This window comes from Pecten maximus, chromosome 6 (assembly GCF_902652985.1).
Source record: "Pecten maximus chromosome 6, xPecMax1.1, whole genome shotgun sequence".
NCBI classification, from domain to species: domain Eukaryota; kingdom Metazoa; phylum Mollusca; class Bivalvia; order Pectinida; family Pectinidae; genus Pecten; species Pecten maximus.
This window is the reverse complement of record NC_047020.1, coordinates 12,001,958-12,015,549: the sequence shown is the minus strand read 5'-3', so window position 1 is coordinate 12,015,549 and position 13,592 is coordinate 12,001,958. Positions and strand designations below refer to the sequence as shown.

At 33.2% G+C, this 13,592-nt stretch overlaps 1 long non-coding RNA gene across 1 annotated transcript; it reads left to right on the top strand.

Moving 5' to 3' along the window:
* Positions 1–3,098: 3,098 nt before the first annotated feature.
* Positions 3,099–9,607, top strand: LOC117328978. Its single transcript, XR_004533086.1, has 3 exons — positions 3,099–3,219; positions 4,375–4,506; positions 5,509–9,607. It is a non-coding gene; the product is annotated as an uncharacterized LOC117328978 (long non-coding RNA).
* Positions 9,608–13,592: the final 3,985 nt, after the last annotated feature.

Below are 13,592 nucleotides of genomic sequence, written 5' to 3'. Positions count from 1 at the left end.
GAGTACTAATGCAAGAATCTATGGGGCGCCGTTTTACTATTTATTCCCATTTGGTGATATCACCTATTCAAATGAGTGATATCACCTATTCGAATAGGTGATATCACTTAAGAACTTTTTTAAGTGATATCACCTATTCGAATAGGTGATATCTATGGGGCGCCGTTTTACTATTTATTCCCATTTGGTGATATCACCTATTCGAATAGGTGATATCACCTATTCGAATGAGTGATATCACCTATTCGAATAGGTGATATCACTTAAGAACTTTTTAAAGTGATATCACCTATTCGAATAGGTGATATCACCTATTCGAATGAGTGATATCACCTATTCGGATAAGTGATATCACCTATTCGTTTCATAAGTGATATCACCCATTCGAATAGGTGATATCACTCATTCGAATAGGTGATATCACTTAATGAAACGAATAGGTGATATCACTCATTCGAATAGGTGATATCACTTAATGAAACGAATAGGTGATATCACCAATTCGAATAGGTGATATCACTTAAGAATATCTTTAAGTGATATCACCTATTCGAATAGGTTATATCACCTATTCGAATGAGTGATATCACCTATTCGAATTGGTGATATCACCTATTCGTTTCATTAAGTGATATCACCTATTCGAATAGGTGATATCACGTATTTGAAAAATGAATTGGTGATATCACCTATTCGAATAGGTGATATCACTGATTGAATAGGTGATATCACCTATTCGAATAGGTGATATCACCAAATGGGAATAAATAGTAAAACGGCGCCCCATAGATATCACCTATTCGAATGAGTGATATCACCTATTCGAATAGGTGATATCACTTAAGAACTTTTTAAAGTGATATCACCTATTCGAATAGGTGATATCACCTATTCGAATGAGTGATATCACCTATTCGGATAAGTGATATCACCTATTCGTTTCATAAGTGATATCACCCATTCGAATAGGTGATATCACTCATTCGAATAGGTGATATCACTTAATGAAACGAATAGGTGATATCACTCATTCGAATAGGTGATATCACTTAATGAAACGAATAGGTGATATCACCAATTCGAATAGGTGATATCACTTAAGAATATCTTTAAGTCTTATCACCTATTCGAATTGGTGATATCACCTATTCGTTTCATTAAGTGATATCACCTATTCGAATGGGTGATATCACCTATTCGAATTGGTGATATCACCTATTCGAATTGGTGATATCACCTATTCGAATAGGTGATATCACGTATTTGAAAAATGAATTGGTGATATCACCTATTCGAATAGGTGATATCACCAAATGGGAATAAATAGTAAAACGGCGCCCCATAGATATCACCTATTCGAATGAGTGATATCACCTATTCGAATAAGTGATATCACCTATTCGTTTCATTAAGTGATATCACCCATTCGAATAGGTGATATCACTCATTCGAATAGGTGATATCACTTAATGAAACGAATAGGTGATATCACTCATTCGAATAGGTGATATCACTTAATGAAACGAATAGGTGATATCACCAATTCGAATAGGTGATATCACTTAAGAATATCTTTAAGTCATATCACCTATTCGAATAGGTGATATCACCTATTCGAATGAGTGATATCACCTATTCGAATTGGTGATATCACCTATTCGTTTCATTAAGTGATATCACCTATTCGAATGGGTGATATCACTCATTCGAATAGGTGATATCACTTAATGAAACGAATAGGTGATATCACCAATTCGAATAGGTGATATCACTTATTTGAAAAATGAATTGGTGATATCACCTATTAGAATAGGTGATATCACTGATTGAATAGGTGATATCACCAAATGTGAATAAATAGTAAAACGGCGCCCCATAATGATATCACTCATTCGAATAGGTGATATCACCAATTGGAATAGGTGATATCACTTATAAAATATCATAAGTGATATCACCTATTCGTATAGATGATATCACTTAAGAATATTTTTATCACCTATTCGAATTTACATTGCAACAATTTCTAATAATCAATCTACACGAACTTATATAAAATAAAAATATACTGAGATTTACTTTTTTTTTTTTAAATAAGTACGAAATTTGGAATATATTGGTAGTTATTGTAATCAATGCAAAATTAACATTGAAGTTATTCCATTATCATATCATTTAATAAATTTCTTTTAAATATATACATATAATATAATTGTTAATTGTTCAATATATTCCAGTACATATAATTAAATTAGTATACACGAAGAAATAATCTTTCTATTCTTTCTTGTCGGCTTCTTGTCGGTAATTCTAACTTCTTGTCGGTTCCCGTTCAATGCAGTGAAATTATTAGAAACTAAGATACAGAAACAATTGTATCAATCATTTTCTGGTAATGCAATCATTGTCGACATCTACATATATTACTACATTGTACGTGTAATTAAATTAGTAAAAATCAAGAAATAAAAACGATCGTATTGTTCATTTTCTTGTCGGCTTCTTGACGGTAGACTAATTATAACCTCTTGTCGGTAAATCATTTTTTCTTGTCGGCTCAATTAACTGTCGCCAACATTACATTAGACAACAAAACAATCCAAATAGATAATAAATAACTTATAAATGAACAAATCAAACATGGTATTGATAAATAAAATGTGTTTTATCTTTTATTTTCTTTCTTGTCGGTAATTGCAGCCTCTTGTCGGTAGATCTATTTTTCTTGTCAGCTCAATATTACCTGTCGCCAACATTACATTAGACAACAAAACAATCCAAATAGATAATAAATAACTAATAAATGAACAAATCAAACACAGTATTAATAAATAAAATGTTTTTATTTTCTTTCTTGTCGGTAATTCCAGCCTCTTGTCGGTAAACATGTTTTCTTGTCGGCTCAATATTACCTGTCACAACCATTATATCCAACCACAAACTATTACAAAAAAAAAATAAATAAATAAACAAATCATACATTGTTTTGATAAATAAAAACTATTTTATCTCTCATTTTCTTTCTTGTCGGTTTCTTGTCGGTAAATCTAGTTTCTTGTCGGCTCTTGTCGGTAATTAGTGAGACCCTAAGGGAAGATAACTGTGGTTTGATTGTTTACTTCCGGTTAATTTCCGGGTTCGTTCTTTACAAACGGAGGGCGGTAAGAATGGAAAGGTGGCTCCTTTCTCTCCTTGTGTTGTATATCTTCTTCGTCATTGGTGAGTAGATCTATATGGAATCTTCCATAATTCACACATACTCGCACATAATAGATCTTTGTTTTATCTGATGTGCATACAGTATCTGAGATGTGTGTAAGTCTTGGGCTAGCTCGATCATGAGTAATCAGAAGACCGGGGGTTGAGTAATCAGGTAGACCTAATACACCTATATAAGAAACCCATTTTATATGTATTATTACGCCTCATACAATTCAATATCTGGCTCAAGTCAATGGTATTCATGTGCAATAGGAAAGAGTCATGAAAAATTAGTTAAATAACCTGCCCTTACTGGGGCTCGAACTGGCGATCTTTCGCTCTCGTCATACACTAGGCTAAAAGGAATGTCCCGCTAGTCTGAGCTAGTTAAGAGACTTTGTCATCTTTTACTCCCCAGTTTTAAACATGTATGAAAAAGAGGATTAACCTCTATTTTGTAAGTAGCCATGTCTATGGTGTCGGAGCCAGAGGAAACTCGGGCTATTTTGTAAGGTAATCCAAAAGTTATCAGCTGGCCATATAAATTAGTTTTATTATTTGTCATATTGTTATTTGCCATAGATGATCAGGTGATATACTGCCTACTCTTACTGTATACATTACGGTAGATCAGGTGATATATACTCCCTACTCTTACTGTATACATTACGGTAGATCAGGTGATATACAATGTATACTCTCTACTCTTACTGTATACATTACAATAGATCAGGTGATATATACTCCCTACTCTTACTGTTTACATTACGGTGATCAGTTGATATATATACTCCCTACTCTTACTGTATACATTACAGGTAGATCAGGTGATATATATACTCCCTACTCTTACTGTATACATTACGGTAGATCAGGTGATATATACTCCCTAATCTTAATGAATAAGAATTGAAATCCAAGTCTCCAGCATGATAGGCTCTACCTACCAAGGCAAAGAAGCATGCTCAGTCAGCTGAGTGACAGAGACCTATTAAACACTATGTACAAGCCACATGGACCCTTTCCTTTTACGCAGTGGATGAGATGATAGTCAGTATTTTGTATACAGTTGACTCGCATCACTGTACTCGCATCACTGTATTGATCAACATGTACATATGTCAACTTGTATTTACTTACATGTAATACATCAAGCTGTTTTTGATATGACAGGTGAAGCAAACATCAAGTGCTATAGCTGTAATTATCCTGATGAGAAATGTGGAGACATTTTTGCTTACACAAATCCTTATGCCAACCTGTGTTCGGGTAGCTGTGTAAAGCGTAGAGGGAAACGTTCTCAAGGTAAATAGAAGATTGTAGTATTTGTCAGCTCCAGTACAGGCCTGAAACCTCTCCTGTGACATACAATATGAGATATCAATATGATTGTAATCTGCTATTACATGGCTTTGTTGAACTGGGTATTTACATGGTAAAGAAATTTGTGTAACAACTAAGTTATAAATCTGATTGAAATTCCATTGGAATATGAATATTTGATACTTAAATTAGGATCAAATTTTTATTGAACTTTTAACAGTGCACAAAAAGTCATTCAAAAGATATCATTAGTGATATTGCCAATCTGTTAATGATATCGCCACAATCAATAGGTGATATCAACACAATCAACAGGTGACATCACCACAATCAATAGGTGACATCGCCAAAATCAATGAGTGACATCGCCACAATAAAAAGGTAACATCGCCACAATAAAAGGTGATATCGCAACAATCAATAGGCGACTTTGCCGCAATCAACAGGTGACATCACCACATTCAACAGGTGACATTACCACAATCAATAGGTGATATCACCACAATCAATAGACGACATCACCACAATCAATAGGTGAAATCGCCAAAATCAATGAGTGACATCCCCACAATAAAAAGGTAACATCACCACATTCAACAGGTGACATTACCACAATTAATAGGCAACATCAGTACAATCAACAGGTGACATCACCACAAACAAAAGGTGACATTACCACAATCAATCACGATAATATGGTTCCCACATATTTTTGCTCTTTTTTTGTTGAACGTGTACTTGAATTTTTTTCTCTGGGTTTTACGTAATTGTGTTCCACATTATATACTCCTATTCGGCATGTCAGGTTGGGGAAACACTACGATATATTAGGAAGTAAACAGACAATCGTACGACAAAATGATACCATAACACAAAATGCATTATCCCAATCCAACCAATCACACAAAAGAAGAATAGACATATATGGTGTTAATTTTTTTAAACTGTTTCATGTTCCTAATCATTGTGTATGCTTATTTCCAGGCACCTATGAGGTTTACAGGGGGTGCCATTCACAGACCAAGACATACTGCCATGATGCACAATACAATGGAATGTCGGTTACAGAATGCTTTTGTAATGAAGACTATTGTAACCATGGTAACAATGTGAGAATATCTGCAGGAAGTTTAATCGTTGCAGCAATTACAGTTTTCTGTAACCTTTTATGATGCCGTACACTTAATACTTAAGGAATTTATGTGGATTTGGATTTTTTATGAGATGTTAGGTCACAGTTTCATCAACATTCCTTACCAAGGTAATTTAATATTTTCCATAGGAAAAGATTATTATAATTATGAAAAATTCTTATTAAGGAACTTTCTTTAAATTTTGTCAGTGTAGTTCATTTCTATGGAAAATTCTAAGTTAAGATATTGCCTTTAGTTAAGAAATATTGATGAAACTGGGGCCCAATATCTTACATTTTCTGATGTTTAAAATTAATAGCCGGGCATATTTTAAGCTGGTTATTCTACTCAGTTTATGTGTTATTTGATAATATAATACGGAGCCACAAACCCATTTAGAGGAAACATCGTGGCAATAAAAAATTGATGGTTGTAACATTATATGTAGTTGTCTCCCTTGATGGCTGTACCATTAATTCATGTTGCTGTGTATACCCGGTAATTACAGACATTTATCAAGTTTCTTTTTGAGGAGTTGTATAGTATATATGTAATGTTTGTCTTCGTTAACTCATGATGATTTCGACTTATTAGATTATTAATGAACTTTAATTATTTAAGTAAATGTCATGTGTAATTAATAGTCCTGCTGGCTTCTTCGGTTTGTATTCTCTCAAACGGGTTCATTGTATTTTACATAAAACAGGGTTGTAAATTCGCTCCATATCACCTCTTTCTTCCTTTCATTAACCTCTCCTAGTGCTCCCGGGCGCTGTATACACTACATCATGAAGGGTTCACTCGACAAAATATAATTTTCACATTCTGTGTAGAGATCAAGATATTTTACTATGTCTAGTTTTCATTACATAGTGATGTTGTTTCAATATAAATATACCACTTTTTTGATAGTAGAAATTAGTCCCTAATAGGATTGTTTATACACCACTGGGACCTGACCCCAGACAATATACTATCCCTAATATTAATGATCATAAACCAATATAATATAGACAGAATATACATCTGACAAGATATATGTTAGGTTTCTAAACAAAAAGTCAAACTTAAAAAGTTTTTTTTCATCTATGTATGCTTTGTATTGACTTATAACCACACAAAGACATGTTGGTTCAGAAAAGTGATAATATTTTTGCAAGATTTTGACAAGCTATCAGCTATCTTCAAATTTGAAGTAAATAATTATCAGTTGTTTTTCATTTATCGAAAACCAAGGATTCTAGTCTTTTCCTCGATACAGTATGTCCCTGTTTTCTGTGACTGTGTAAAAGGTCATAGGGTCACATTGTCTTGTAATTGGTTGTGAGTTGTAATATATTTCTATACACACACACAAATAATCCTTATTATGTAAGATAGTTTGTTAGCTGTATATAAAGTGTATATTATATTGTAAATTGTTTGCTTCCATTAGAGTTCTGATGTATGACATTATTGCTTTCACTTCACTGGAACAGACAAGTTTATGTGACGATCTATATAAAATTGTATTGTTATTGATATGGCATATGATACAGGAGTGTTCTTACCTGTACTTGTTGGCCTTACAAACAAGAGGTACAAGTTAAACAGTCCCAGTGTATTTACACGTAATTCTAAATATCCAATCAAGTATTTCTCTGTAAAATAATTATTTTGTTCCACAACCAGTGTTGATTCAACAAAGGTTCAGTATTGAGATATACTTTGCCTGTGACAAGTCCAATTTAATGCACAAGTATCCTACTTTATCTATTAAAATTGAACTTAATGGGATGCTGTTCATTGAGTTAGGATGCCAAAATGTAGGTAGGGCAATGAAATATATATTAATACACATGTAATGTAATTAAAAGGGTGTTTATCAATCCTTACTTGTGGTAGAATCTAATGTAAAATTGCCATGAAGATAACCGCTGAAATGTGCATTTACAGTGAACTACCAATCACAAAAATGTTCCAAATGATGCCACATAATCTACGTGTATGATAAAACATCAAAGTTCTGTGTGGTTGTGATGTACCAGAATATTTACTGTAATTTAACTTTTAAACATTCCATCGTTTGCTTGTAATTAATAACTTCTAATGTCAGTGATATAAATAATTTGTATTGAAATACCTTACAAGAATTGTCAATGTTATAATGTTAATAGTTCTGCACTGTCATTATCTTGTCCAGAGATATGGACTAAATCATGAAACAGGTAATTTATGACATACTCGTTACTTCATCATTATTATAATAATCTTCTGTAGACACTTTTCTTTACCATTATAAGAGTTTTATAGCTACATGTGTATCAGAGAATCATCAGAGACGGTATCCGTTTGTTACATATCCACCCTTCACTTATAGCTACATGTGTATTGGAGAATCATCAGAGACGTATCCGTTTGTTACATATCCACCCTTCACTTATAGCTACATGTGTATCGGAGAATCATCAGAGACGGTATCCGTTTGTTACATATCCACCCTTCACTTATAGCTACATGTGTATCGGAGAATCACCAGAGACGGTATCCGTTTGTTACATATCCACCCTTCACTTATAGCTACATGTGTATTGGAGAATCATCAGAGACGGTATCCGTTTGTTACATATCCACCCTTCACTTATAGCTACATGTGTATCGGAGAATCGTCAGAGACGGTATCCGTTTGTTACATATCCACCCTTCACTTATAGCTACATGTGTATCGGAGAATCACCAGAGACGGTATCTGTTTGTTACATATCCACCCTTCACTTATAGCTACATGTGTATCGGAGAATCATCAGAGACGGTATCCGTTTGTTACATATCCACCCTTCACTTATAGCTACATGTGTATCGGAGAATAAACATGTGTATCAGAGAATCACCAGAGACGGTATCCGTTTGTTACATATCCACCCTTCACTTATAGCTACATGTGTATCGGAGAATCGTCGGAGACGGTATCCGTTTGTTACATATCCACCCTTCACTTATAGCTACATGTGTATCGGAGAACCATCGGAGACGGTATCCGTTTGTTACATATCCACCCTTCACTCAGAAGGGGACATTCCAGATATAATGCAATACAATTCCTGCCCAGATATTTCATCAATTGTGTAAATTACATTGTTAACCTTTAGCATGTTTTTTGTATGTAAAGTGAAAATTGGCTGGAAGTTAATTATGGCAATGTTTAACAGGTAATGTGCCTTAGTTTAGACACAAATGTTTTATTTGTATGTTGTATCTTAATTTCTGTAAATATTGAGATGAATCTGTTAAGTAGGAATTCAAAGGTGTTTACAACAAGCACAAAACAGTAAAATTCATCAAATTGGATTTTTTTTCTACTCAAGTGTGTCTCTATCCATGTGGATATGCCACAAAATTGCCAACCCCAGTGTTGATTGTATTGTATTTATTCATCATTATTGTTTTTATACACTGTATGATAGGATCATACTGTTAACAATGACACATATCAATGTACGATAGGATCATACTGTTAACAATGACACATATCAATGTACGATCGGATCATACTGTTAACAATGACACATATCAACGTACTATGGGATCATACTGTTAACAATGACACATATCAATGTACGATAGGATCATACTGTTAACAATGACACATATCAATGTATGATGGGATCATACTGTTAACAATGACACATATCAATGTACGATAGGATCATACTGTTAACATTGACACATATCAATGTATGATGGGATCATACTGTTAACAATGACACATATCAATGTATGATGGGATCATACTGTTAACAATGACACATATCAATGTACGATAGGATCATACTGTTAACAATGACACATATCAATGTATGATGGGATCATACTGTTAACATTGACACATATCAATGTATGATGGGATCATACTGTTAACATTGACACATATCAAGCATCCTTTATGACCAATAAAGATTGTTGTATTTTAATGAGTGTTTGTGTTCTCATTGATGCACAAGGAGCTTGTTATTCTGAAGCAACTGCCAAATGATGAACCTCCTCATCGGCTTGTCAAACAGTTAGAAAGGCATTTTGATCTTGTCTGGAGCATTCTGATTATCAGTGTGAAACTTAGTAGGATTAGTTACCGAGCTGTACAGTTAAGGTTTCTTGAGCAGCATTTTGATTGGACCTTCCTTCTTATTTATCTTCTATATTATGATACAAGAACGTATGTCACTTGGGTACCAGACTGGCGTACAGTATATCATTTCTGCTCCACAGTGCTCTTGTTCTCTCCAGTCAATGACAACTACAGCTAGCTCATCTTCAGATGTGTTTTAAAATACCATGGCATCAAATTTGTTTTTTTGATCAGTCTGGAACTCAAAACATGCACAATGAAACAGATCAAAGGAATTTTGTGAAAAATTGATCCAGTACTTGTTGAGTTATAGTGATGATGAGATATAAAGATAGACAATCGACCATCGAGGAAGAACAATACGAACAGCCAGATGGTGGACAAAAAAACAACAAAGAAATAATATCATTGTGAATAATTATTATTATAATAATTATGTTATTATTTGAAGGAGTTTCCTTCATGTTTTCACATCATATACAGAGATTCCATAACAGAATATACAAACTTAACAACTATACACTCACTATATACAGGGGACACAACTCATACTACATTACCGGGCACTACACTAGATTTAATTTCCATATTTGTTGGTTAACTGGCGTCAAATTTTGTTGACTTTCAGCCTTCTGCCATCATCAAAATTAAGTGTATAAATTTGTTGATTGTTAAGTCTTCCAGTCAGGAAACATCAAAAACCATTCCAATCGATAAATAATTTAAAAACAAAATAATCTAAAACAATTTTTCTTTTTTTGTGTGTGATAATTTCTGGAATTGATTTGCCTTCACTTTGTTTTCACATTTTATCATACATGTAGTTTAAAAAAATTGGTATTGTATGAACCATCAAAATACTTTTTTTAATTGATTTTTGCTAATTCGAATAAGGGACATATCAGTGTTTTGTTACAAAATTGATTTTTTCTCTCTCTCTTTTAATTAGACATTTTTCTTGACATGTAACAACCTACAAGTTAGTGTAATGAATTCAATGAAAACTTTATAAACATTCATATTCATTTTTTTTTATGATGTTCATCTTCATCTGCATAATTTGTCACCGTGTTTTCACTACTGAAGATGGAGTTGTAAGGAAGAGGTATAAGGCCACCCCCTGAAATCAAGCCCCGTGATATCTTTTCAAACAATTTTTTTTTGTCACAGAGTGTAATGGTTTTACTTCAGAAAGGGAGATTTTATTTTCAAGTATCCTACTGACCATACTGATTAACAATGTGAACATAACATGTATGTTTGCTTTATATCAAGATTAGCACAATTTAAACATTTAGATTGACAAATCAAAGATGGCATTATAATTTTAGCTCCAAAACTACACGAAAAATAACTGGTTTTGTTTGTTTATACCATAATAATCCGTTCTCTATAAAAAAAATGCTCTAAGTTTTGCAAAAAATTATTCCAGCACTTTTAGTCATGTTGTATAACAGTTGTCTTGACCAAAACGACAAGGAACCCAACATACAAAATGTGATTGTCTAACATGGACTGATAAAACATGTACATGTATAAAAATAGTACTTTGCATAAATATATCAAAGAAAGCACTACACTATAGATGCATTATTATTCCATGATATAAACAGTACATAGCATGGTGATGTTTAGGTGAATAGCGCCGGGGAGCTGCTCAGCCCCTTGGGAGTCAGGGTAAAAATATCATACTAATTGTTGTCCCATGCTTATTTCCAAATGAAAATATTCTACAAATTGAACGAGTCCGATCATCAATCATTTACCAACTTTAGTCAAGATGTTCCATCTATCATTTACAATAGTCAGACTGTTCCATCTATCATTTACAATAGTCAGACTGTTCCGTCTATCATTAACTATAGTTAGACTGTTCCATCTATCAATAACTATAGTTAGACTGATCCATCTATCATTAACTATAGTTAGACAGTTCCAGCTATCATTAACTATAGTTAGACAGTTCCATCTATCATTAACTATAGTTAGACAGTTCCATCTATCATTAACTATAGTTAGACAGTTCCATCTATCATTAACTATAGTTAGACAGTTCCATCTATCATTAACTATAGTTAGACAGTTCCATCTATCATTAACTATAGTTAGACAGTTCCAGCTATCATTACTTATAGTCAGACTGTTCCATCTATCATTAACTATAGTTAGACAGTTCCATCTATCATTAACTATAGTTAGACAGTTCTATCTATCATTAATTATAGTCAGACTGTTCCGTCTATCATTAACTATAGTTAGACTGTTCCATCTATCATTAACTATAGTTGTACTGATACCATTAACTATAGTTAGACAGTTCCATCTATCATTAACTATAGTCAGACTGTTCCGTCTATCATTAACTATAGTCTGACTGTTCCATCTATCTTTTACTCTAGTCATATTGTTCCATCAATCATAATTATAAATGCATAATGTGGGTGATGATACACGTGCAGATGATGTCTCGTTGCTGTGGTTAGACCAAAGGAAAACTGTTCATTGAGCCATAGTCTTCTAGGAATGAACATCAAATTAATTTCCTTTACAAATTCACATGTAACCAAAGTGAGTTTGTGCCGTCTCTAGTTAGACCATAGTTACTGTAGTTTTTGATTGTCCAACATAGATTCCATTGTCTCTAGTTATGCCCTCGACCAAAATTTTACTGGGCCCCAGATATTATTCCAATGTGATACTTGTGTAAAATCCAAACACTACATCTACTATGTTGTCTGAGAAAAGTGTCTTTCATTTGTTATTCCTACAACTTTGAAATATCTTATCATTTTTTTTCTTTAGAAAGGCTATTGTAGGATAATATCTTTACATATTGAGTAAATTACTAAATATAAAGTAATAATGAGTTATTTTTAATGGCCTCTCCAAGCCAATTATATGATGGAAATTATAAAAGGTATCACAATTTGTATTCAAAACTCTGAATATTTCAACCAGGGATGGTATCACTACATCAAAGATTGTGAATTAATGCTACAACACAATTCTAACATTCAAAAAAATATGTGTGAATTGTAATGTACAATGTATTGTTTTATTCTATAGCCATTAGCACAAATACATGTACCGTATTTATTCTAATAAACGCCCCCCCCCCCCCCCCCCCCCCTTTTTTTGGAAAGAAAAATTCCTCAATTCAAGAAAAAGAATTTACCGTGGCACAGTTATATATCCATCCACGTGTGTCCAGAGGTAATTATTTAAAGGATATCCAACATAAAACTAACACAAACCACAAAACAAAATTTCAGTAACTATATACACAGTACCACTATATGTTTCATGGTGTGAAATGGGTACATACAACAGATCTCACAACTTACCAACTCTGAAATTTTGATCTCCATTAAATGCCTCCCCTTGGAAAAATTTCACGCCCCCGGGGCGTTTATTAGAATAAATACGGTATTTATAAATTAATTGAGAAAAAACACATTTCTTTGTTAATACTTATTACCGGTAATAAGTACCAGTAAAATGAATGATTTGTTAACTTTTAAAATGTAACTTTTTGGTAGATAAAGCCTGTCAGAACTTTATGCCTTAAAATTCTTCACCAGGGTCAGAATGCAACATCAGACCAACTCTAGCCACAAGTATGTGGAAATAATCAAAGGGCCCAATACACACTAATCATCAGAATTTTATTTGTATTCAATAGTTTTGTATTAGATGTTAGGAGGCACAAACACAGCCTTGAAAATATTCAATTATAAACTAAGCACCAGTTGAAATTTTGAAGTAGAATTGGAAAAGGCCAGTAACTTTAGGTGAAAAAGTTATTCCTAATTTTACATCAAATGGGCACT